This window comes from Leuresthes tenuis, unplaced genomic scaffold (genome assembly GCF_036924035.1).
Source record: "Leuresthes tenuis unplaced genomic scaffold, fLeuTen1.0.hap1 SCAF_1, whole genome shotgun sequence".
Classification (NCBI taxonomy): domain Eukaryota; kingdom Metazoa; phylum Chordata; class Actinopteri; order Atheriniformes; family Atherinopsidae; genus Leuresthes; species Leuresthes tenuis.
Window position 1 is genome coordinate 8,129,486 of NW_027325355.1, and position 24,470 is coordinate 8,153,955.

Sequence of the window (24,470 nt, forward strand, 5' to 3'; positions counted from 1 at the left end):
TTTAACCATTAAAGTATTACCACCACCAGGTTTAATTGATGTAATCCAGAGACTATAAACACAAATAATGAAGATTAGCTCCTGAACCTCTCAAATCTGAAGCCCACCACAACAATCTCCCCACTGATTTTCTTCCAGCAGATCATTTAGCCTGCAGCACATCTGTATCTCCAGTTCAGAGAGAGAGGAGATGAAACCAGGAAACACCAGAACAAGCGGAGGATACACGGAACTTCAAAACTCGTCCACATGTCTTTAATGTCCTCCACACTGACCTGAAGCCCGGTGGAACCAGAGGATGAGCCGGCTCTGTTCCTGGTGGAGGGGTTCGGATCCTGGTTCTGCTGCTCCATTCTGGTCCTGGTCCTCCGACTGATGGACTCTGTCTGCAACTGTCAGTACAAACAATAAGATCCAGCTGTGGCGTGCAGCATGTTTTTACACACACCCACTTTTCTTCTTCTCTTGATAAGCTTTCTGAACAGTTTCTAACCATCTAGTCACATTTCATTAAACTTTTAACTGTGGTTTTTATTCAAATTCCTGTGAACTTTAAACTGGTTCTTTAAAGACCCACTAAGGTCACAGTTCAAAATATTTGGAGCTTTTTGATCTAATTCAGAAAAAAATTAATAATATACTCTGTAGAATGACACCCACTGTGTGCAATATCCCATGAATCTCATCTGAGTCAGTGTAACATGATCAACTTAAATCATTTTACTACATTAAGACAATGATACTGTTTGAGGAAAGGGTCCCAATATCATCCCAAAGCCTGAAGTTCAGATTTTCTCTGTTTCTAAATTTGTTCTCATTTCCAGAAGCTGTCATGGATCCAGGAAAGTAACAGAGTAATCTCAGATTTGTCACAGGTTAAACTCTGAAGCCCACGGTTCAGCACTCAGGGAGCTTCAGTCTGGACTGAGGCTTGAAACTGAGAAGACGTGATGTTTCAGTGGGGGAATGATCTAGTTCTGTGTGGCGAACAGCACGTCAGCAGGAGCTGTTTGACTGATCTGAGACACTCTGAAGAACAACATGAAGTGGACCATTCTGAGGCTGTCATTTAAATATAAATATAAATGTTTTTCTGGCATCAGAAGTGCTCGTCCAGTGATTCATTCCAGAAAGCTGCTTTAGTGAAACCTAAAGAAACTCACAGACCTTTAAAACTCTGAAATGTTTTTCAACCCAAATAACCTACAATCTCCTTTATTTTAATTACGAAATGATCTTAACTGGTAAACTTATGTGTCCAGTTGAAGTGTGAAAAGTGATCTTGTGTTGTGGTCAGATCGGAGTATCAGCTCCTAAAAGTTGCACAGATCCTCCTAATAAGGATAATTTTAGCTCCATTTTAACTCCAGATGTGGGCTTTATGAGTAAATATATGTACAACCTTTTTATAATGCCATCAATCCTTGTTGATTCGTGGATAAAATAAAATATTGGATATATAAAGAAAACTGAATAATGAAGTTTTCATGAGACACTTCTGAAGAGGACAGTCAGACTGTCTTTTAATGGTGTCTTTCTCAGAGTGTAAATCTGAGAAATCGGACACTGATACTGAGGATAACTGTGTATTTCTTCTGCTCGTGTGATACTTTCCTGGATCACCGACAAGTTTTTATAATAATGCTATGACTCCTCTTCATGTTTTTGCTCCAGTTTTATCAAAAAGCCAAACGATACCCAGATAAGCCTGGAAAGAACTATTCTAAATTTTACAATGATCATCAAACTTTTTAAATGACAAAAGATTTCAGCAAAACTACAGAAATAAGTTTATAAAAAAAACTGTTAAAAACGGTTAGAAAAGGGCCCAGAAGTATGTTTAACACACAGCTAAAAGGATAAAGCTCCATGTTATTTGTCCATCTGGCCGGCTTAGGGGAAATTTATAGCTGAGGCTGTGTGTCTGGTATTGCAGAGCATTAGCATTAGCATTAGCAGGACATGCTAACTGTGAATAGCAGCCAGGTTATTTAAACTTTTTCACTCTCTGGTGCATGTTCTGACTGCCCGTGTCCAGCTGCAGGAATCAAACCAATGACACAAAGCAATTTGAAGGCATTTCTGCAAATGTTTGACCGCTACATGTATTCTTTTCTTGACTTACCTGTACGCAGCTTCCTGTTGTGATGTTCAGAGACGTGCTGACTGAGGCTTGTCTGGAGTAACGGAGGGAACGGTTTGCTGAATTTAGGGGAGGAGCTGAAAATGATGACGTCAGAAGGCTCGCTACTGTATATGTCTATGCTTCGCTATGCGGCCGTACGACGTGACTGCTTCAGGACGCGGTTCAGATTTTGTTTTAAGTATTGACAGGTATATAAACCCCTCAGTCTCCATTTAAAATGTGTTTTTTATGGAGAGTTACAGTCAGTTCAGGTTTTGAGTTTGGATAGTTTGGATACTAGAGTTTGGAAAGCATTAATATAGTTTGGAGATAGTTTGGGGACTTAAGTGAGAGATCGTTTTGAGATTGAGGAGAGTGAGGAGAGAAGGATAGGTAAGAGGATATATTCAATAATATAGACAATGGAGCAGCAGGGGGTCTCTCAAACCTGGTGTAGAAGGTGTTGAGATCGTCAGCTAGTCCGGGGGAGGGGACGTTTGTGATGGTTCTGAGGGGACTCCACACAACTGCAGGGTCGTTGGTGCCTGAATCACGCTCCAGTCTGGCTCTATAGTCCTCTTTAGCATTTTTGATGGTCTTCTTGAGGCCCTGTCTGGCCAGCCTGAATGTGTCCATGTCACCCTTTCTGTACGCCTGCTCTTTCCGGCGCCTGAGCTCTCTGAGCTGCTTGGAGAACCAGGGCTTTTGGTTATTGTGCCTTGTGATGGTTTTGGTTGGGAGGCAGACCTGCTCACAGAAGCTGATGCAGCAACATACAGTGTCAGAAAAGCTGCCGTTGTCATCCTCAGGGCCCCTCAGTGACTCCCAGTCAGTAGACTCCATGCAGTCCTGAAGCATGTCCCTTGCCTCTGGAGTCCACCTCCTTACTGTAGTCCTGGATGGTTTGGCCCTTCTCAGTTGCTGCCTGTATCTGGGGACCATCTGTATGATGCAGTGGTCGGAGTGTCCAAGGGCAGCGTGGGGGATGGAGCGGTATGAGGGTTTTATGGTGGAGTAGAAGTGGTCCAGTGTGTTGCTGTCCTGCATGGCGCATGTCACCAGCTGTTTGGAGCTCGTCAGTTCCTGGGAGAGGTTACACGAGTTGAAATCTCTCATCACAAGAACTGCCGAGTTTGGCTGAGAGGTGGAGAAAGGAGCAGCTGAATCTTTGGTGAACGTGTTCACAGATGTACTTTGTTAGCCCGGTTTTTTCATTGGAAGCTCAAGAACAAGCTGGAGAAATCGTTTATTAAAAAAGTATTTATTAGTGGTCACATGTAAAGTTTATTGCAGCGCTGGACTCGGAGTGCCAGAGCTCCCGCAGGAAATCCGTCAGGCCGAGCCCCGTTATCCGGAAACATTTCATATTTATATTCAGCTTTATCTCACAGAAGTTGTTTTCACACTTGTCAGAGTATAATTGGCCAGTTTTGGGTGACATGCTCAGGCCAGCTGCTGTCCTTGTTGTGTTCTTTGGATGTGATAAACAATGTGTGTGTGTGTGCTGTTTTAGGCGTGGATCTAATGTACCACACCTATCTGCCCTAATAGAGATGTTTTGTCTGACCCAGTTGTTTATGTCATTCTAAGGTCTTGGAACATTTAAGGTCATCTGTTGTGCAGTATGAGCAAAGTGGAAAAGTACCAGCGAGGAACGTTATTTAGGAAAATACAGAATATGAATTTATAATGTCTAAGATCAAAGCCAATTATAACAGTAGCATTATGGACATATCAACTGCAAATATGATATATATTGACTGACTGACGTGCTCTCTCTTTTTGTTCAGTTACCATTGTAATGAACAAACAGGAAGCAAACCTCGAAGCAGAAAATGAGCAGCTGATGAAAGTCTTAAAAAATCGGACCGAGCAGCTGACTGCCGACAACAGAGTCCTGAAGAATCGGACCGATCTGATGATGGTGGAGATTGAAATCTTAGAAAATCAGACCAAGCACCTGAACAGACAGAAAGACGACTTCAACTGGACGCTGGAAGTCATCCTGAAATTCAACAAATTTCCAGTGAATTAATTCTGCCCTGACAAAAGTAAGTACATAATAAAGTAATTTAACAACATTATACTTCATAAAAAAACACCCAAATGTTATTAGCAGGATGGTAAATTCAATACTTTATACCCTTTTTAAAGTTTATTTAGAATAAAAAGCATGCAGTTTTCTATAAGTTATTTATTCTACAAGCGTTACTTTAGTTTTTCCAAAAGTAAAATCTTCTCTGCCTTCTTTAAAGAGATTTAAACCGTTTTGAACACATTCTTACCTTTCAACCCTGATGCAACGTCTGACCTGCATCAACATTTTCAATTTTGATGTCATGTTTCTGATTTCTTCAGAAAGTGAGAATTAAAACATGAGTTTCATGTTGATCAGAAAACCCTCTGCTTTCAGAAGCCTTGTTTTAGAGAGTCCCAAAACAAAGAAAAGTAGCCTTGACGTCATTGTTTCGTCATCTTGGTCGTGTATATCTCTTTATGCATTTCAGGCCTGTAAAATGCATGCCTGTAAAGCTTTGTAATCTTCCTTCTCATGACACTGAAAAGACATTCAGGCATTGAGAATATCAAGTGATGAAGAGCTTTTCTTCCAGTAAAATCATCTTAAACTGTGCAGCAGTTCAGGCACATAACCATATTTGTCATTTCAAAGTTCAGGCAGCCAGTCCAGCACCCGTACCCTCTTCTTCCTCAGCCAGGCCTTTGGAATGTGTCAGAATGTGGTTTTCCATGGTCTGCTTGAACAATGCTTGGACATCCCTGGAAAAGATGTAGCCTTGAAGGCAGCATATGTTGCTGTAAAATCTGAGTGAGCTTTTCTGCATTAATAATGCCATCACGGAAGTGGAAATGAGCTTTGCCGAGGGCCCTGATCCAACCCCATACCATTACAGAGCCTGGCTGCAGGGACTGGTTGCTGACAGCAGGCTGGATGCTGCTTTTGCTCTTTGCTCCATTTCTTCCAACAAAGATCTGGAATACTAATGGGTCTGACCACAGTACACGTTTCCACCGTGTGATGGTCCATCCCAGACGCCTCCGAGCCCAGAGAAGTGGACGCCGCCTCTTTTCTGAGGCTTCTTTTCTGCACAGTAAAGCTTGTGAATGGAACTCTGTATTGTAGTGCTTGACAAAGGTTTCCACAGTAATCCCTTGTCCATGTGCTTCTATCAGCTGTTGATGAATGACGGTTCTTGATGCAACGCCGTCTGAGGGGTCAGAGGTCACGGGTGTCCAGCTTAGGGTTGCTCCCTTGTCCTTTACACTGAAACTCTTCCAGATTCCTTGAATGCTTTAATGATATTCTGCTCTGTAGAGGCAGAAATATGCAGGTCCCTTCCAGTCTTTCTCTGAGGAACATTGTTTTTAATCACATTTGAGGACAAACTTTAGCTCCTCTGAACATCTTTTGTGCCAAATCATAATAACTATCGTCTAATTTTCTTTATTACTAACCCACATCACAACCTTTTAAAAACATTTTTCAGACCTGAAACGCAACTAATAAAGTTGAAAAAAACATTTAATATCTTGAGTTTATACCTGCTGGATTTATTCTGGAAGAAAACGTCCTGCCAAAAAAGATGCTCCAGAATGGAAATATTAGAAGTAGATAGATTTATAGTTCCTCATGTAGGATAACAGTCATAAGTCTTTTAAGGTTTTATCATTTGTTATCATTCAGTTTTATTTACATACCATCAAATCGCAACAAATGTTATCTCGAGGCATTTCAACTACAGTCCATTTTAAACTAATTGTAATCCAATTCATTGTAATAAGATTCCAATTAAATCACATTCATTAAAATCCAAGTTGGTCTAATCCGTATAATTTCAGTCAGTTTAAAAAGGCTGTCATTTGATTTTGACATGTTAGATTTAATAATTAATCAATTTCTCCGCCCATTTCGTGAGTGTCAGCCCTGTCGGGACGGCTGGATTCTTTACCAGGAAAAGTGCTACCTGTTTTATGATGAACCCCCAAGTTGGAAGACATGGCCACAAAGTCGAACTTATTGCAAAGACAAAGCTGCAGATCTGGTTGTTATTGATAATCTGCAAGAACAGGTGAGCTATAAAGAGCATAAATGGCATTTTCCAAATTTCCATTTTCTTTTGAATTATTATAACTGATGCCTTTACTAAAGTGTGAATGATTCCGATGATCCGCCATGTCAGGACTTCCAGGAATTTGTCAGTAAAAACATCCGGTATTACCAGAGCCCTAACCATGGATACTGGATTGGGTTAAAAGAACCTGACAACACCTGGTTCTGGATTGATGGACGCAACGACACTCTTGGGTAAGTAAAAATAAATATTGACCACGACTACGGCCCGGTGCTGAGACAGAAAAAGAAAGGATTTAGTTTTAATGCAAATTCAAAGTATAAACTATTGTTTCACCAGGATTTGATGTCAGCTGTTTGTTTCTTGCAACACTGAACTTGTTTGATTTAATTAAGTGCATTAGCTGTACTATGAACGCTATTAATATTGCTCATGTTTACATTTTAAGGTACTGGGTGGAGCAGGAGATAGGTCAATCAGGTCCATATGCACTGGTTATCCCTAAAAGGAACGCAACACAGAGCTGGGACACATCTGATCATAAATTTCAACTCAAATTCATCTGTGAGATGGAAGCTTTGATCAGGTCAAATTAGTGAACACTGTGTCCGACTTTATCCTCTTTGTGTCGCATGCATAGCTGCAGACTTGCTTCATCACTTTTGAATAAGAAAATCCAAACATATGTTGATGTATCTGCTAATGCTCTTTAGACAGTTTGTGTCCTAATTTGTAAGAATGAATTTTATCACTTTAATGTGTCTTTTTAAAGACTGAATAATATTGTTCTGAATAATGGGACAAAAATGATGAACTTACTTCGACTTCTTCTGATTATAGATTGTATGGTAATTCATTCACATATGGGGGGTGGGTGTAAAAATGGAACTGATGTAAACTGTAACTGAGGCGTGATGTTTTTAAGTCAGTTAATGAAAATAGTTGTGATGTATTTGCCATTTTTTTCAGGGAAATATCCTCGATTGGAAGATAATCGTCATGAAAACGCTTGCAAACTTGTAAAGGCATTGATAAACTGTTTGTATTGATTAGCAGAGCGCTTTGGATTGTACGATTAAAATTGTGAATTCATTTGATAAACTTGATTGACATTTTATTTTATATTTTTTTGCACCAGCCTTCAGACGTTTAAATGTCAAGTTACATCTGCAGAGGAAGAGATTTGCCTGACTTTTTAGAAGATGCAAGATAAATAATGGCTCTGCGCTGTACACCAGTTCATGTTGTGATCTGTCTTTGAAGTGAAATGCCTTCTTAACATCATGAGTTGCTTCAGCTCATGTGGGTAAATGGACTTGTATAGTGCTTTTCTTGTCTAACTGACCACTCAAAGTGCTTCTAACACTACATGCACTCACGCTCATACAGCACATCTTAAGTCTACACATAACTACATGCATTCTAACACTGGGTTAGTCCATTCATACACTGATGGATACATTGGGGGTTCAGTGTCTGGAAGCTGGTGTTGAACCACTGACCTCCTGATTGCTGATTCCTCCTGAGCTACAGCCACGCCAGGTGATAAACAATCTCTGTGTTAAAGCCGGGGGAATAATCATACTAAGCATCCTCTGACGACATCATGCTCTGCTACACCCAGATGCTTTGGTTTCCTCTGGTTCTTCCTGTAATTGCATTCATGTGAAAAAGAAAACGCATCCTCTTTCATTTAAAAAAATCTGGATGTTCTTGCTTCACGAACTGTGCAGCAGAACATCAGGACTTTTCTAGGATGTTTGTTAGATACAGATGGTGGGTGTGGTGCATCCACAAATCACCCACTGCAACAGTCGTTGCTCAGGATAAGCGTGGGGAAACAAAAATGAATGAAATAAATGCACTTGTGCTAATCTACTACTGATCAGTCTACCTGACGGTGCATTCATAGAAGTCTAAGATAATGTGATGATAGTAACCATTGCATATTTGGAGAAAGCATCACTTGAAAAGGGACTGGAACCCTGGACCCTCAGATTAAAAGTCTGATGCTCTACCAACTGAGCTATTAAGGCTCTGAATGTGACAGATCACAGTTTAAGTGACACTTTTTATAAAAACACACAACCTGACTGGTTTACTGGCTGATACAAATGTTAAAGCCTAAACCTAACAGTGTGTAGTTTGGCCTTCAGTTTCTAATTTAAGCATCTTTGGGACCTTAGACACCAAACAGTCGTCCATCAGACACGTTTGGAGCTCCAATGAACGTCTCTCGCTCTTGTATTTTTGGTGCTTGATCCCAGTTACCATTGTTGGACTCCAGCGGACTCCAGTACGATTCAACTGTCAGAAACGTTGTCTTGGCTATTGGTGAGTCCGCTCTGATTGGCTGTTCAGAACAGCGAATATGTCTACGAGGAAGTGTTTTCATTTTCTTTGAGAAACCTCGTCATACACAAAGAAGAAGATCATAACCCTTGCTGTCTTTAAGGTATGTTTTTAGAGTAGCAGAAGTGGAGCAAAGAACATTTTAGACACAATCCCACTGTAGGAACCTTTTGCAGTTCCTAGAACCTTTTCAGGAATAGGGCCGTTTTTTCATGCATTCGGACATACAGGAACTAGGGACCACAGCCCTCGGTTCCTAGAACCATTTTAGTTCCTTCAGGGTCTTTTCTGGGTTCCACAGGAACATGACGTAGGTGTTTGGTGGCTGGTAGCTCCGCCCCTTGTCTGAAATGTTTCCTCATACGACACGGACACAACCGGCGCCTGTTTAATAAGTTAAACTTAGAAGTCGTCTCCTTTGTCTGTGGCGCTCTGCTCTCCTTCTTTTCTTCATGAAACGAAGAAGTATCGCCCTCTGCTGGATTCTTCGTCTCCTGACTCTCGCTGTGCGCTCTTCCAGCCTCCATCTTAGACGCCTGATGTGATCGTCCATGATTAATATCACCGTCATGCAGACCATAAACACGGTGGCCTCCTCGCTCTCCATGTTAGCTTCTAGGTGGTGTTGTTTTGTTTTCTTCTCTCCTTACTTTTCGCTGGTTTTGTTTTGTTGTTGAGTGGTGCTAAAGTAACACGTCACTGTCGCGTCACATGAGTCCCGAAGTGTAAGATAATGCAATGATAGTAACCATCACATATTTAGAGGTAGCATCACCTGAACAGGGACTGGAACCCTGGACCCTCAGATTAAAAGTCTGATGCTCTACCGACTGAGCTATCCAGGCTCTGAATGTGACAGATCACAGTTTAAGTGACACTTTTTATAAAAACACACAACCCAACTGGTTTATTGCCTGATACAAATGTTAAAGCTTAAACCTAACAGTGTGTAGTTTGGCCTTCAGTTTCTAATTCAAGATTCTTTGGGACCTTAGACACCAAACAGTCGTCCATCAGACACGTTTGGAGCTCCAATGAGCGTCTCTCGCTCTTGTATTTTTGGTGCTTGCTCCCAGTTACCGTTGTTGGACTCCAGCGGACTCCAGTACGATTCAACTGTCAGAAACGTTGTCTTGGCTTTTTGGTGAAGAGTCCTCTCACATTGGCTGTTCAGAACAGTGAATATGTCTACGAGGAAGTGTTTTCATTGTCTTTGAGAAACCTCGTCATACACAACGAAGAAGATCATAACCCTTGCTGTCTTTAATATATGTTTTAAGAGTTGCAGAAGTGGCGCAAAGAACACATTAGGCACATTCCCACTGTAGGAACCTTTTGCAGTTCCTAGAACCTTTTCAGGAATAGGGCCGTTTTTTCGTGCATTCGGACATACAGGAAGTAGGGACCACGGCCCTCAGTTCCTAGAACCATTTTAGCTCCTTCTTCGAGGTCTTTTCTGGGTTCCACAGGAACATGACGTAGGTGTTTGGTGGCTGGTAGCTCCGCCCCTTGTCTGAAATGTTTACTCATGCAACACGGATACAACCGGCGCCTGTTTAATAAGTTAAACTTAGACGTTGTCGCCTTTGTCTGCGGCGCTCTTCTCTCCTTCTTGTCTTCATGAAAAGAAGAAGTATCGCCTGCTGCTCGATTCTTCATCTCCTGACTCTCGCTGTGCGCTCTTCCAGCCTCCATCATAGACGCCTGATGTGATCGTCCATGATTAATATCACCGTCATGCAGACCATGAACACGGTGGCCTCCTGACTCTCCATGTTAGCTTCTTGGTGGTGTTGTTTTCTTCTCTTCTTACTTTTCGCAGGTTTTGTTGTTGAGTGGCGCTAAAGTAACACATCTGTCGCAGACGGTTGCGTTACATCAGTCCCGATCAAGATCCCCGACTCATGTGCGAATGTAAAATCAAACAGTTCCACTGGGGAAGGGCAGTTCTTATAGCTAAATTGGAGGTTGACAGTTCTAAGAACTCTCTTTCCAAATGTACCTATTGGCTTTAAAGTGACTAGTGTAGAGTTCTTCTCTGCATTCATAGAAGTATAAGATAACGCAATGATAGTAACCATCATATATTCAGAGGTAGCATTGCCTGAACAGGGACTGGAACCCTGGACCCTCAGATTAAAAATCTGATGCTCTACCGACTGAGCTATCCAGGCTCTGAATGTGACAGATCACAGTTTAAGTGACACTTTTTATAAAAACACACAACCCAACTGGTTTATTGCCTGATACAAATGTTAAAGCTTAAACCTAACAGTGTGTAGTTTGGCCTTCAGTTTCTAATTCAAGCATCTTTGGGACCTGAGACACCAAACAGTCGTCCATCAGACACGCTTGGAGCTCCAATGAACGTCTCTCGCTCTTGTATTTTTGGTGCTTGATCCCAGTTAGACTCCAGCGGACTCCAGTACGATTCAACTGTCAGAAACGTTGTCTTGGCTTTTTGGTGAAGAGTCCTCTCACATTGGCTAGAGTTGTCGTATTGTAGACAGTAAGATTCTGGGAGTAGGAGTAATAAAACGGGGGCGGCAGGTTCTGAAAGTTAAACTCTGTATCCAGTCTCCATTAATGTTTTTATTTTAAAGTGTTAAGTTGAATTAACCCAGCAAGCTCGGTTACATTGGTGACAGAGGTGATGTTTTTATATGTTTAGACTTTTGCCGGTCCATGGAAGTTAGCTTGATGTGTGAGTTAGCGTGAGGCTAAGTTAGCATCACGCGGCGTGGAGACATGACCCTGTCAAGTTCACTTGGTCTCTGTTTGGTGGATCTACCCACTCCTTTTGCTGGTGACGGAAGCCAGAGTTTCCTTGGCTGGAGGGACGGGAGATGGCGGCGACTACTACGGTGAGCTCACGAGGATTCCTCCAACCTGTTTGAGCAAGGTCGTGCTGGTCGTGGAGGCATTTCCCGACTATGGAGATTTGGCACAAAGAGACGAGAAGTTTCGAGGCTTCTTCGCTGGCCTGGGTCCTGCTCTGAAAGCTAAGTTCCTTGAACATTGTGCCACTAATCCGGCGGCCGACGCAGTTGCACCTGTGGTGGAAGGAGGTGCCAAGCCAGGTCGTCCCAGATGACTTCTGGTGCTATTCATCAGATTCAGGAGGAGGTGTCATCAAGGAGATTGCCAGGGGCAGGAGTCCCAGCCCAGGGTGAAGAATGGAGTCACAGTTTCAAAAGTTAAACTCTTACCTACTCAATGACTTCAGTACTTGTAAACAACCCAAACAAAATGTTCTTGTGAAGAATAGATTTCTGTGGAATTAAGCTTCCATCTACTGGATATTTGCTGAATCTGCAACTGTAGGCCAAGCTGGTCAGTTTCAGGGCAAAGCTCCTGCAACACCAGCTCAACATCAGTCAATGCCATCGGTTCATGTTATCCTTTTTGCTGATTCCTCGATTGCAGATAACAAGCTGAGTATTGGCTGATACCGATGTTAGGACGATATATCTGTGCATCCCTCCATGAATCCATGAAGCTGAAAATGTGTTTCTGAATGAAAGAGGCAGGTATGTGCAGAGTGAACTTTCTGCTCAACAGTGAGTGTTTCTCAGACAGAAAGACACTTTCTATAAAGATACAGAGGAATGAACTGACCAGAGTGCAGGATGCAGAGGTTCTTCAGTGAATGTGGTGCTGAAGGTGTGGAGGTGGATCAGTGTGTCAGAGGAGACTCTGTAGAAGGACAGAGTGCCAGCAGGACGGTCCACATACACTGCTGCTCTGTGAGAGACAGAGGAGGAGGATTTCTTTCTGTTGTGACGGATCGTGATGTGTTGGAACTGTTTGTATTTGCAGCAGCATCAAACCTTTTCAGACTTACTTTTTCAGGCGAGTGCTCCACCAAGACCAGATTAGGCTGGACACACATTTCTAAAGCCATCACTGAACTTATGAGCATCAGTTTCCTCATTGTAGAGTCATAACATCCAGCAGCTAGAAGTTCTAATTCAGAGCAGAAACATCTTCTCTTCCTGCTTGGAATGTTTCTCTGAATCATGTCTCTTGTTCTTCCAGGATAGAACGCTGATGGACAGATGTTTCCATTCCAGTCCTTGACCCATTCCATACTCTGTTTCTCAGCCTGGAGAGAGAAGGGCTTTTGACCCCTGATGATGAGTCATCTCTTTGCTCTCCACTGGGCTTTTCTGCCTCAGCTGCAGAGGCAACTTGCCTTCTTCATGGATGCTTGGAACCATCACGGCCTGAGAGCAGCAGGCAGCCAGTCTCCCCACCAGCTTTGGACATCATTCAGACACCTTCAGGATCCTGATCAGGTGTGTTAAAACAGCTGAGTGCATCATATCAGGAGCCACTATTTAAATGATACATTTAAAAGGCCTAAAATGATTTGGCTAGATTACATAACTTAATATTTATACTGAGGAGAACTGATTTCATAGCTTCACAGTTTAAAACTGCAACTGAAAATGTTTCAGTGAAACATCTGAAGATGCCAAAGCTTTTGTTTAAGTCTCAAGAAAGCCTACAAACTATTGAATAAGCTTAAAACTGTGATGGTGTTTTATTTGTGTTCAGGTGGAGGCAGACTGTGGGACTGACTGGGATGGACCACACGGCTCTGATGACCTCGGAGGTGAAACGGACCGAGTTGAAGGAGCCCAAGTGCAGCTTGAAGGACACCTGAGCGAGAACATGGCCAGGTCACCTGACCCCGATGTTCCATTCATGGATGCACTCCACATCTATGCAGCCGCACCACAGCAGCTGATGCAGCCACAGCAGAACTGGACGAGTTCACCAACGTTCACACACTGCTGGATGGAAAAGTGCACCAAACACTTCATGTTCAATCGTCTTTATTAACCAAACTTTAACATTTGTAACTAAAACTTCAGATTGAAATGTTTGTTCTCAGTTCTCCTGAACTGTTCCCAACCTCACACACTTCCAGTTAATGAGGTAAAGCCTTAACATGGCTCACTGCTCCACAGCCTTCAATGAGCAGCATGAAACAGAGGAACAGACTAACTGCTACAACTTTGAAATGTTCAACTTAAAGACGCTCAGTTTCTCACATTATTCACATCAGATCATTCCAAAGCCAAAGTCTGTACTTCTAACAGACGCTTGGAGCTTTTCTCTGAATGTCTGCTAGCTTTGGCTCTTCAGAGGCAGTTTCAGCAGGTCCTGCAGGCTGAGGCTACAGGCGTGGTCATTTCAGGAGGAACTCCTGCATACAGCTGCTGGGGAGGTATACTCCAACCTGTCCACAGCTTCAGGAGTTGGTGCAGTTCCTGAGAGGAGCCCACAGAGACACAGTCAGAAGTATTTAAAGCTGCCAATAAGATGCTGAACATCAGAACTTTCTCAAGTTTACCCAAAGATCAAAGAATCTCTGCTTCACCTGTAAAAAGAAACTGGTCTTTCTGCGGTAAAATCAAACAATGTTTCCATCATGTTACCGGGTAGATTTTCCACCACCAGGTTTCAGAAATATGGAGTCAGTGTGAAGAATCAGCAGCAGCTTTAGGAGATGTACATTGTTCAGGTCTGTTTCTCTGAGAGAACATTTACAATCTGAGCATTTTCAGTGTGGTCTCTCAGAAAGCCTGAGCTGCACGTCTCCTCCAGGCTGCTGTGCTCATCCTCACTATCTGGCATCGGCCTCATGATCCTTTTCAGGATGGTCTGAGAAGTAAAAACAGCCTCAGAGGCTGTAAACTGAAAGGGTTTATTAACAGAACAGAGCAGCACTTTTATAGAAGCACATTTTATTGGATAGAACATTGGAGGCTTGTAATCTCTGAATGATAGAACTGCAACATGTTCCACTTAAAGCCTTATTCCACTTTTATAAGTACAATCCCAATAAAAGCCCTGCTGGTACTGATGGAAGCAGTCAGCATGTTCAGGTGAGCAGCCTGTGAGTCCACAGCTGGCTGTGCAGATGTTTGAAAAGGACAGCAGCTGGGGCAGGACGCTCTTTGATCATGTTGGGAACCCCGCTGTCTTTCAGCCCCTGACGTAGCTGCTTTATTTGTGTTGGTCTCCGTTCGATGACCTACAGAAAGGATCAGAGAGTTTGCAAAGCATCATTTAGATGCAGCTGTTGGTGGAAAAAAGAGACGATTGGATCAGTTTGTTCTGCAGTTAATATACATTCAAATCTTTCTCCACATGTACTTCATTTCATTTTGATTTATTCAGACCGCATGCTGCAGGATTTTCTCTGTTGTCATCATTAATGGGAGGAAGAGCCCAGCTGAAGGCCAGGCTGTTCAGCTCACATCGCTCCGGTGGAGTCGGCTCCCTCTGACTATCAAGCTCCAGTTAACAGCGTGAGGCAGCGTTCCATCACTGATGCGCTCCATGCTTTCTGTGGTAGATCCAAAGTCAACATGTCTGCATGATAGCACCAGAATAATCAGTTCAAGTTCATTTCAAGAAGTTGCGTCATGACAAAATACAACGATGACTTGAAGGAACACTCGCTGCAGACGCCACATCAGCAACATCTGGATCAGGGCAGTCAGAAAGCTCAAATACAGCAGACTCCTGGTTACTTCCAACGATAAGCTGCAACATGGATGGGCTCAGTCCAGCGAAGCGAGGAGCTCCATGAATAAAGGAATGTCCTGTGGCCCGTCCAGCTGCTCTGAAAACATCTGCATCTATCAGGCTCTGCAGGTGGGTGGGACCTTGTGATGGTCTGCCCCACCGAACAGAAGAGTTCTGCCAGTGTTCTCTGAGAGGGAAAGAACAAGATAGAATTAAAAGCTGATTTCAGCTGAGACAGCAGCATCATCCTGACAGATTTAACTTTTTAATCGCAGTTGTTGCTGCAAACGTTTCCAGGAAATATCTACCTCTAATTCTGCTTTCTGTGGTGTCAGAAGAACAGATTTGTTTGAGTCCAAATACCAGATATGAGACCATTTTCAGCTCAAGAATATTTCTTTGTGAGAAATAACTAAAACTCTGTCCAAGAGCTTCCACCATGGACCAATGTGCCTTCTGCTGTCATCAGTTTGGAGAAAAAAAAACAAAAAGGGTGCTTGTCTGGAGTAAATGTCCAGTCACACGTGTTCTCACTGTTTCACAGACTGTCCTTTGCCATTTGTCTTGTGTTCTCAGAGTGAAACACGAGGTTCAGAGTGGTAGAGAATGTAAAGCTTGTCCTGGCCCGGTGTCAGAGTTACCAGCAAAGCAGACGTGTTCCAGCACAGATCAGCGGTCACAAAAGGTTCTTTTTGCACACCAAACCAGTTCTCTTCATAAGGTTTGTCAGGCCCGTTAGACGCAGAAGCAGTGCAGCGTGAATCTAAAGGTGATAAAATCTGAGTCTACTGGAGAAACAATGCTGCAAACGCTTTGCATCAGATCTGTTATCACTGGTGTGTCCTCAGGTTTCCACTGATACACACGAGGGCTGCTGAGCTTCAAACGAACACCAGTAAATGTGTCCTGGTGGAGGTCGGTGACGTTCACCACCTGCAGAACATCTGGTGCAGAGGTTAGACAAATCTGCACATCAGATCTCTGCAGAGGAAACCGATCGGACACAGTTCAGACAGTAAAAAGCACGCTTCACCGAGTGTCCCTGCAGGGTAACACACCGGAGAGGAATGGGTCACTTTTCCTTCACCACCTGCACCCACAGAATAAACATGCTGTCCACTCATTTTCAGCTTGTTAGCAGGAACAGCAGATGAGGGAACGACAGACCTCGCTGCTCCGGAGTCGACTCAGAAAGAAACAGGCTGGCCAGCAACAGGAGAGTCAGCTGAGGACATTTATGGCTTTTATCAGCATACTGCACAAACGAAGCTTCTAAAGGTTTAAACTTCTTCTCCAAATAAGTCACAGCTTTCAAAATCTCATGGTTGTCATCATGAGCAGGTAGACTTCCTTCATTGTGTGAGCTGTGTGTCTGATATCAGCAGCAATTTACTTCCCTGCAGTGACAGAAAGTGTTTTTCATGCTTTAGGGTCCAGATGTGCAGCATGTGACAGTCCAAAGACGAGGCAAAGAGCCTCAGGCAGGTTCTGCAGACCATCCATCACCATACCTCCCTCAGCAATGATGCCAGTCGACACCGGGTGAAGGTGCAGCTGGTTTGGAGTGAGCTGCACATCTTCACGGGCAACAGCCAGCAGCCCGACAGATACCTGTGCCCAGGTCTCAGTGTCACAATCCTGTGATGAAAGCCAACAAAAACATGACGTTACAGCAGGGAAACGTTGGAAACTGTCACCATGTCATCTGTCCTGCCCACACTGCCTTCCAGCCTTGTGCATTAAAGGAATACTCGGAGGATCTGGGAGTTAACCCTTTCTCCATCATTTTCACAGTGAGACAACATGATCAGTCTCTTTCTGTTCCTGTACACCCAGCAGCTGCCTTTCAGCTCCTAATATCACAGCTCAGCTCAGCTCAGCTCAGCTCAGCTCAGCTCAGCTCAAACAATCGCAGTGGATACAAGTCAGTGGCATAATCTGTAAAAGTGAACATGATCTGCGCTAAGCTAAGGTGTGATGCTAACAGCTGGAAGCCAGCCGCTGGACTACATCAGTCTAGAAAACATTTAAGATTCTTTTGAGGCATTTCTGCTTTATTTGATAGTGACAGTAGAGGCAGAAAAAGCAGGGGGAGAGAGGAGGAAACAAGTAGCAAAGTGCTGCTTTAAGTTAAATTAAGCTGTCGATAAAGCAGCATTCAAAAGCTACAGCACAAAAATGTCTGTGACAGTCTGTAGGAAACACGTGTCGCTGCATTATCTGACAGAGCAGCAAACAAGTTACTGACTGGAGAAACAATCCACAGCTGTGACAGAGAGCAGCAACAGAAGCTCTACAGGGGTTGTAGGCTGTACTTCTATCACATCGTATGTACTGTAGATTTCTTGGGACGATCCATCTGAGTTCAGCTGAGGCGAGTTGGACCCACGAGGGATGTTCCTGACCAACAATTTGCTCGTCGATTAGTCTAAAACTTAAATCTACACCAAGTAAAAATATGTCTCAAGATTTAGTCGAGGCCTCAGGACACAGATGCAGGGTCAAGTTCAAAGTCAAGACTTTATTCATATAAACAACAGGTTGATGATCTGCTCACAGAGCAAAGAAAGGGGCTGTGAAACTCCTGAGCACTCTCCTCAATAACTATGGAGGAGGAGAGTGCAGCTGTGAAAATGATCAAACCAAAAGCCTCTCCACTCCAGGAGGAAAACAAAGAGCTATTAAAGATAAGAAACTCGCAGCTCTCCTAACGAGGCAGACTTAAACAAAAGAAGCTCTCTCAGAAACAGAGGCACTATGAAACCTTAACAGTTATCTATCAGCACACCTATAACGGCGGCGCAAAGATCCTCCAAGAGCAAAACACAAAATCACTCCACTAACGGAGGGCTATGAAACTAAAACAATTAACCAACGCAAAAGCTCCGCTAACAGAGATGATTAAAAGATTACAACAAAGATCCCTCCAAAAAACAGAGGAACAAAACCAGGCTGTGAAACTGAGCGTAATAAAACTAAAGCTACGGATAAAGAATAAATTACAACAAAGGATACGCTCGACTGCAGGCTGAAGGAAGCTGTGGCTGTGGAACAAAGAGGCGAGGGTGAGGCTCATGGTGGAAACAACACACTGGCACAAGACAAGGGAGACACAGACTATTAGAGCACAAGAGGAGCCAAGGAGAACAGCTGGAAACACTTTGGAATCATGGAAGACAATCAGACGCAGACACAGGAGGAAGGGCAAGGTACCTGAAAGGAGAGGGACGTTAGTGATTTCAAAATAAAACAGGAAATGACGAAACAAGACAAGAATCAAAACTTAAATTGTCACAGATTTCTTTTAAAAAAATCAGAGGTTTAAAAATACTTTTGACAGTAAAATTGCACATTGGAAAACAACTTAGACCCCAAAAAGTGACCAAAGTCCGACTGTGTTTTAAGTACTTGAGGGAACTGAAAAAATGACATTAACATTAACTATCATGGCACAAGAAGCTCTGACAATGAAGACATTTTCTTAAAGTCCATGTGTGTGAAATGTTGGGATAATCTGTGTTTATATTTGAGTCACCTTCAAATGAAGAGAAGTTACAACATGAACAAGGGAACCCAGAGAAGGATGCAAGATTTGGATAGCAAGCATTTCCCAGCTGGTTGGCTATTGTCATGCTTCCTGAGCGATTTACACAAGTCAAACAAATTCCCAACATCTGACACTGAAACACATGTTTGGTCCTACAGTAAACCTGGAGATTAAGAGGGGTTTCCCCCTTTTCATCCTTTCAAAATAAAGAATGAGCAGATTTCTCACTCATTGGTCACAGGCCCATTATACGTGACTTACAGTTTATCATAGAGGGAGAAGGACAAGGAGAGGAGCCGTTCATCCCTGCACTCTGTGGGGCTACAGACCGGTGCGCAGCCGCAGCTTCTCTGCAGACTCAGACTGAGTCAAATGAACACGGAGCAAACGACTCCCTGCTCCATGGAAATTTAACTATGGCTGCAGCCCTGACGTTTAATGTACTCATAAACAACTGTTGCTTTCATTCGCGTGACATATTTTTCCTTCACCCACACTGTATTCAAAATAACAAAAAAAAAACTTCACCATTTCTCCAAGGAAAGACAGCGCCAGTGCATTATGAACCTCATTTATCCTCCTCTCTGCGTCAGACACATTCATGCTGCGTTCACTAAAAAAACCTTATTTCCACGTTGCAAATTTGAAAGTCCGGCCAAAATGCCATCCTGTCAACTTGGTGAAAATGGAAAACTCGTGCTACAACATTTCAAATGTGGGACTTTCAAAGTAATTAGGCTTTGGAACTGTAAAAAGGTTTTTAAGAAAATCGGGCCATGGTTAAAGCGAGTTTGGGCGGTTTCCCACCATAGTCCTTATGGTGGGAAACCGCCCAAACTCGCTTTAACCATGGCCCGAACAGGCTAACGTTAGGCCTGTTTGAGTCACCGTAACAAATATATATTATATAACTGCAGGAACCACATGTTTATTTTATTCTTTCACCTAATTGGCTTGAGAGGCTGATGCTGATCCTGCACATGTTCTTCTCTTGTGTTGGTTCTCTGCAGCTGAAAGTGAGACTCTCAGATAACTTAGTGTCTGTCGACCTCTTCTGTTCCCTGTGTGTAGTTTTGTGTTCAGCGTCACACAGAGAGACCGAGGCTGCTTAGTTAGATGATATCATCACAAATTGCTCATTTTTAAACAGTTACATTAATATTGAAGAAGTCAGAACACAGTGATAGATGTTGGTTCAGCATCTATAAAAAGCTGATTTGTCACTGATTATCTCGCTTACGGCCATACCACCCTGAACACGCCCGATCTCGTCTGATCTCGGAAGCTAAGCAGGGTCGGCCCTGGTTAGTACTTGGATGGGAGACCGCCTGGGAATACCAGGTGCTGTAAGCTTTTTACACCTGCAGGAGGCGCTGCTGCTCACTCAACACGGACAGCTTCTTGACATACTTCACATCAGGAAGGAAATCACTCAAATAAATTCACTTTTCAATCTTTGTCAAAGACTGGAAATGAGCGCACACATAAACCTCATTTAGGTCACTCTGTCATATAATCTTCCAGCACTGCTCAGCTCACAGTGACTTCATCTGTCTCAATTCTTCTGGATACCAAACACACACAAATATTATCGTCTCACATTAGTCTGCAGACTGTTAACAGATCTTCCTGCAGTCTGCAGATTCATCCCATTTCCTTCCTTCCTAAGAATCCCTGCTGATATCCAAGGTGCTGATCCCAGATCTGCTCAGATGTCTCAGGTTCTCCTCTGCTTTTATCCTCACACACTGAACTGTCTCCTCATCTATGTGTTAACAACCAGAACCCACTGATGTGGGCTCAGAAATAAAGTTTCCAATGTTTTCCAAACACAAATGAATAAATTACAGAGATTTACTGAGGCCAGATAGAAAAAGTGCACGTGCAGCCACTTTAAACTGTCAAAGAGGCAACTTTATATCTAACAGCAAACGCTGAGAGCTGCTCTGCAGAATAAATACTTTTACTGGTGGAAGTGTTAGTAAATGTTGCTGATGACACTTTGATTCTTTTACCTGAGTGAGGTTTTAGATGCAGAGGCCCAAAAAATACTGAGGTCATGAGTCAGAACTTCTAGTCGGGTTCAGGGGCTCCCCTGAAAATTTATTTAATTCCATTATTTAAATCTGGCCATTTTCAGAGTTCTAAAGGAACAAAAACAACATCAGAATGACTTTTAGGTTTATTTGTTTTGTTTGTTATCAGAGAACATGAGCCTCATCCTAAATGATTTGCAAATGAGTTACAATGTAAAACTGGAGAATGAATTTCATCAAGTCATGGATTAGGAATAAAAAGGAATGAACTGTCCTGGGACAGAGGGATAATATATACAAATGCTTCATATTTCCTTCAGTATTTAAAATAGATACCCAAGCCCTATTACACTATCATGTTGATGATAGTGTCGAATCTTTTTCCTCTTGTTAAGGAAAACCAGCTTTTGAACATATTTCTATTATAATCTTACACAATACTTCAATTATCCTGCATTATACATCTGACTTTTAAAACATACACAGGTCTGGCATAGTCTCTTCCTTTTAGAGTACTTGCTCTCCCTCTATCACTGCTCCTCTTCTTGCCGCTTGGCCCAAAGATGAGCTTGGTTTGGCTCAGCCTTTTCCTCCCTGTCCTGTTTTCCCTTTAGTGAAGAATATAAAAAACCTTAATGCTAACATCAATAATATTGTTAATATTGTACATTTTATACCCTAAACTCAACACATTTTTACTGAAGCATTTTTCTTATTTTCTTAGACTTATTTTGCCACGGTTTTTTTTTTATTCGACATATTTATATTTAAATTCTTATCCTTAATTCTTGGTAGCAGGTAAAAAGAAAATTTCACTGCACATTGTACTATGTATGATTATGTATGTGACAAATAAAACTCTTGAATCTATAAACACAGTCAAATACTAAACTGATAGAAATGAAAACAATACTCCATTTCAACATCATGTTTTCAGATGTGTCAGAAATCTTAAAAAACCTTGAGGGCGCTGCGGAGCTTTTGAAATTTGAGGTAAAAATGGGGCATTCTGAGGCTTTTTGAAGGACCATTATGGTGACTCCTGAAGTAAGGGCAAGTTACCACAGAAAATTATTTATTATTATTATTTTGAAAATGAACGGGGTGTTTTATTTTGTTTCTGCGCACGACTTCCTGTCCCGCACAGCTGCTCTGTGCAGTGTTGCTGCGTTGTGCTCCGGCATTCGGCAGAAATATAGAACAGGTTCAGCATCCAACGTTGACAAATCAACACTGAATAAACGTTTCATTTTCAATCGAAGACGTCGCTGACATTTCAATCGCAAAATGAATGTTGACTCAACCGGTGGAAATTGATTGACGACCGGTACTGACGGAGTTAACCAAAATTAAACTTTGATTCATGTTTCCTTGCTATCCGAGTAGGACGCTGGCTGCAATAAAAATATCTCCACATTAAAATGCATTTTGTCTCACAGTCATCTACCACTTAAACTGCTCTCCACCTACATTGAGTGGTGTGCCTAATATTTAATCCATTTACAGGGAACTGGATACATAACCAGACTAGGGTACAAAATGTGTGTTCCAAAGGCACCTCCTGCTTTCATTCCTTTTGATTAATTGCAGTTATCTTCATTTTTAGGTGAAATCAGACCTCCGTAATCAACTTCAGCAACTGAGTTCGTTTTTGGTATTGTTTTATTCTGAATTAAATTTAAAATACTTCTGATATGCCTTTGTAAGTTCTTATTTATCAACGTATGTTCATATACAGCAATTTATATCCATGGTCTCAAAATGCACTTAAGTGTGATCCATCAGGCTTAAAAACGTACACACACATTAAAACCCCCGAGGGTCAGAGACTCTCCCACCACAGTCTCCTAAAATCCTGGGAAACACTTGATCAAACAACTGCAGAGTAGTGCAATCAAACAACACTGACTCAGTGGCGCAATAAGAGGCTGAAGAGGCAGGACAGTAGCATTCTGCTGCAAGGGGTCAACCTGCCTGACTCCCCAGAGTACAGCTGGACAGGCAGTGGATAAGCAGAAGTCAGCAGCTCAGAGGCAGGTGTTCAGTCAGCCACCACCTCCAGCTCCTGTACTTTTAAGCCCCTTCATTGTGCCAGTTGTGTTTGTCATCCCAACTGGAAACAAACAGATTGTGCCGTCTGGTCCCCTGCCCTCACCTCCGCCAACCCGGAGAGCGTAAGTGCACCCGCACAGTGGAAAAAAACTAATGCCGTCAGTGCCACCTGCCGCGCATAAAAGAAAATGGTCATGGGCAGTATTATGGGAATATATACTGTCCCAAAAAGAACAGAATGTCTCTGGAAGAATGGATGCAGGAGATGAGGAGAAAGAGGGAAGAAAAAATGTGTTTCAGATCATTCTTTACATGTCAATATGCATGTAAATAGTTTTAAAGAAAAAAAATGTCTTAATTTACTGTTCTAATTAGTTTCTTCTTTTGTTCATTTATTGTATTTATTTTGTTTTGTTTTATTTATCTTTTTATTCTATTTTATATTGTTTCTTGTTCTAAATTACTTAATAAATAAAGAAATTAATAACTTTAAACATTTTTTGTGTATTTATTGTATATATTTTATTTTGGTATTTATCATTTCTTTATTCATTCTATCTTATTATTATTATTGTACTCTTGTTGCTCTTGTTGTAATGTTTCCTAAATTTAATTATTTTCTATATTTGTTCATTTATTGCTTTTACTTTATTTGTTATTTGTCATTTATTTTTTCTATTTTGAATTTAATTTATTCCTGTTTTTATTGCTTCAGGTTTAATTTCACACGTGTTTCTGAGTGTTTGTGTGTGTGTGAAATTAGTAATAAATTTGTTACATTTCAGTGAGTGTCTTCAGTTTTTTCAACTCATTCATAGAAGACGACTACAATGTTGCAGTACTCAATTCATAAATGTAAAAATTACTATAAAAGTACATTTAGTTACATTTGATAACACTTGGTAAAAGTTTGTCTCATGTCCAATGGTGGAATCGAACCGGCGAGCTTTGGATCAAGAGCCTCCTATACTATTCTACAGCAGAGTGTCATGTTAGTTTAGATTTCTCAAATGAATACACCAGACTGTGTGCTTTTACTTGAAATGGACAGCAGAAACACAAATAACTACAAGTTCCTTCCATTTTCCCCACTCATTTTCTCAAAACGTCTTCTTTTCCTTCATTTTTCTCCTTCCCCCTTTTCCCTCTTCTTCCGCCTCAAATACAGACTATTCCTCCCCTGCTTCAGCTCAGTCGGCAGAGCATCAGACATCTAATTTGAGGATCCAGGGTTCAAGTCCCTGTTCAGATGTGTAAATTTAATCAGCCACTTAACCTGTGCTTCCCTCTATGCCTGCACTCCATTTCTACACTGTCACCTCTGACAGAGCCTGGCTAATGGTGTTCCTTCCGTATACCTTATTGTTAGCTGCATCATTATATCCTCATTTGTAAGTTGCTTTGGATAAAAGCTAAATGCATAAATATAAAGTCATAAAGCCGGCTGTCGACAGTTGAACACATTTTAAAAACACACGTGAAGAACTAATTCGCACAATAGTCTCATCTTTCAACTCCACTTTCCTCTGGTTCAGCTTGTATATGAACAGTTCTGCAGTTAAAAGCTAAAATCCCAAAGCAGAGTGGAGCTTCTGTGTTACCTGAGGACTTACTGATCTCTGCAGTGAATTCATCTCTTCCCAGGATGCTGTTTCCACTGGAGCTTTTCCCTGCTCCAGTCGTTAAGCTATCAGAATTGATATTTTTCTTTAAACAAGTTTATC

At 42.0% G+C, this 24,470-nt stretch overlaps 1 protein-coding gene and 3 non-coding genes across 4 annotated transcripts in view; 2 read left to right on the plus strand and 2 right to left on the minus strand.

Moving 5' to 3' along the window:
- The window catches only part of LOC140294994 (protein NLRC3-like), a 334,914-nt gene that overhangs the window by 253,168 nt on the left and 57,276 nt on the right, over positions 1-24,470 (plus strand). The gene's annotated exons all lie outside the window — the stretch shown is intronic.
- Positions 9,341-9,413, minus strand: trnak-uuu (transfer RNA lysine (anticodon UUU)). The gene has a single exon. It is a non-coding gene; the product is annotated as a tRNA-Lys (tRNA).
- trnak-uuu (transfer RNA lysine (anticodon UUU)) lies at positions 10,670-10,742 on the minus strand. Its single transcript has one exon. It is a non-coding gene; the product is annotated as a tRNA-Lys (tRNA).
- On the plus strand, positions 19,893-20,011 carry LOC140273597 (5S ribosomal RNA). Its single transcript, XR_011908045.1, has one exon. It is a non-coding gene; the product is annotated as a 5S ribosomal RNA (ribosomal RNA).